Below are 2,548 nucleotides of genomic sequence, written 5' to 3'. Positions count from 1 at the left end.
ACACATGCTGCGGGCACAAGTGCCAGAAAGGCGACGCTGGGCACAGGTATCATCCCGATTTCGCTTTCGCTTGCCCCAATAAGTCTTCGCAAGCTGAGTTTCGTATCCAATGAAGGAGACGACGTTGGCATGGGTGCCAGTTATCGAATTTAGTTCAGTTTCGATTTCACTTGCCTCAACAGGTCTTCGCAAGCGGAGTTTAGTGTCCAATGAAGGAAAGGTACACATAAAACTTACTATATATATATATATATATATATATAATTTTAATGTTTTGCTGGGGCAAGGTGGCAAGCTGGTAGAATCGTTAGTATGCTAGATAAAATGCTCGGCAGTATTTCACCAGTCGCTACATTCTGAGTTCAAATTATGGTGAAGTCAACGCTGCCTTTCATCCTTTCGAGGTCAATGAAATAAGTCCCAGTGGAGCACTGAGGTTGGTGTATTCGACTTGCCCTCTCCCCACCAAATTCCAGGCCTTGTGCCTTTAGTAGAAATAATAATAATAATAATAATAATCATCATCATCACCATCACCATCACCACCACCACCATCACCATCATCATCATCATCAACAACAACAACAAGAATGAAATTTAATGAAGTAAAATTTCTTGGTGTTAGTACATCAAGTGTGCCAGCCTTACTGTTAAGATTTCATGCAGTAGGGACTCCTGATGGGTATCATTATTATTCTTGTCTAGTCGATAACCAAATAACTGCATAGATAGAGGTGGGGGTGAGGGGAAGAGAGCAAATAGGAGAGGTGAATATGAAAGCATTAGTTATTGAGTCTGATTACATGTGTGTGTGTGTGTGTGTATATGTGTGCATGCGTGTATGTGTATGCGTGTCTATGTATGTATGTGTTTGTGTATGTGTACGAGTCTTTGTGTTTAACCAATGAAATAAAAGTTAATATCATGTGGTTAAATTCAGCCAATCAACAATCGCCTACTTTTCGTTTTTTAGATAAATTTCCAACATGTCCGTCTGTATTTGTTTCTCTCCTCAATACAAACAATTATAATCATTCGAACATGGTTTAGCAATTATTAAACAGGTAACTATGTCTTTTAGATCTTCCACTGTAATTTCTTGTCTTCGTTTAACCAATTCCACAACATCCGTCTTAAATATTTCTCCATTATTACCTCCTATTAATCTCCAATATCAGCGTTCTGTTATTTTTTTCCCTTCCTTCCTCCTGAATATTTTATTTAATAATAATTCTAAAAAATCTCCCTCATCCTGCCAGTAATTACAGTTTAATTAATACTTTTGTGTTTCAGTCCAAGGCTAATGGAGAGCTTTTTGATTATGCTTTCTTTCCTCCGTCACCAGTCGTCTTCTAACATTGAATGTTTTGATGTCTAAATCTCCTAAAATGTCTCAAGTTAGAATCTTCTTGAGATGAATTGTTTCATCTATTTCTTAAAGACATCCCAATAGCTCCTATTTTCAGTTTCCTCTTGTGTACATTTAATTTCAAACATAACAGACAGGTTGGCTTCGGTTTTCAATAATTAATAACAACAGAGAGTTAACGAGTTTGGTTTCACCTGCCACAATAATTAGCAATCACGTTTTTAGTTTATTGCTTGTACAACGTATTGAAATCAATATATAAATTACGACGAATGTTAATCGTTAATTTTCTATCGATTGTTTATTGAAGCTGACAATGATCTCATCAGTTTCTTTTTTGTTGTTGTTGGTTGCTTTCAAAGCACATGTAGAGATGGCGGGGCTGGAAAACAACAATTACTTCTTGACACGTGGTGAAATGCAGTTTATTATTAAGGTTCCAAATTTTTAACATAATTGCAGTCCCTTATTTCATGATTTTACTTCAATCACTATCAGTGTCGTTTTCTGTCTTCCTGGTGGTATTTATAATTTCGTCTGCTTGAAGTAACAAAAGACTGAAGCCTTTACTCAAGTTGAAGAACACCTAACGTTGTGTTTTTAATTATTCATAATAGGAAAAGCGATGTCAAATGGAAGCTGGCAATGTATCCTAACCTTGCAGCATCTAGAACTATGAGGAGCTAATGATGATCATTTAACGTCTGTTTTTTTCATGCTGTCAGTCGGTTTGATAGGAGCTGCACCAGGTTTCAGTGTACTGGGTGCTTTTTATGTGGCACCAGCACCGCCAGTGCATTTTTCTTTGCACGAACACCAGTGCTTTTTACGTGGCACATGATAATCAACCTTATTGAAAGTCGTCTGAAACCAAGTTTCAATCCAATCCAGTCTACTTTGGTGTCTTGTGGAGATTGATATTTTTCCTACTTGTGTCTTATCCCTAATGTTATCATCATCATCATCATCGTTTAACGTCCGCTTTCCATGCTAGCATGGGTTGGACGATTTGACTGAGGACTGGTGAAACCGGATGGCAACACCAGGCTCCAGTCTAATTTGGCAGAGTTTCTACAGCTGGATGCCCTTCCTAACGCCAACCACTCAGAGTGTAGTGGGTGCTTTTACGTGTCACCCGCACGAAAACGGCCACGCTCGAAATGGTGTCTTTTATGTGCC

General features: G+C 38.2%; 1 protein-coding gene across 4 annotated transcripts in view; it reads left to right on the top strand.

Moving 5' to 3' along the window:
- Positions 1–964: 964 nt before the first annotated feature.
- Positions 965–2,548, top strand: part of LOC106878015 (uncharacterized protein C2orf42) — a 12,416-nt gene continuing 10,832 nt past the window's right edge. For all 4 annotated transcript variants that reach the window (XM_052972885.1, XM_014927094.2, XM_052972882.1 and 1 more), the window contains exon 1: positions 965–1,064. The gene's annotated coding sequence lies outside the window, so the exon portion shown is untranslated. The remainder of the gene's footprint in view (positions 1,065–2,548) is intronic.

This window comes from Octopus bimaculoides, chromosome 14 (genome assembly GCF_001194135.2).
Source record: "Octopus bimaculoides isolate UCB-OBI-ISO-001 chromosome 14, ASM119413v2, whole genome shotgun sequence".
Lineage (NCBI taxonomy): Eukaryota > Metazoa > Mollusca > Cephalopoda > Octopoda > Octopodidae > Octopus > Octopus bimaculoides.
The sequence above is the reverse complement of the archived record's forward strand: the minus strand, read 5'-3'. Positions and strand labels throughout refer to the sequence as shown.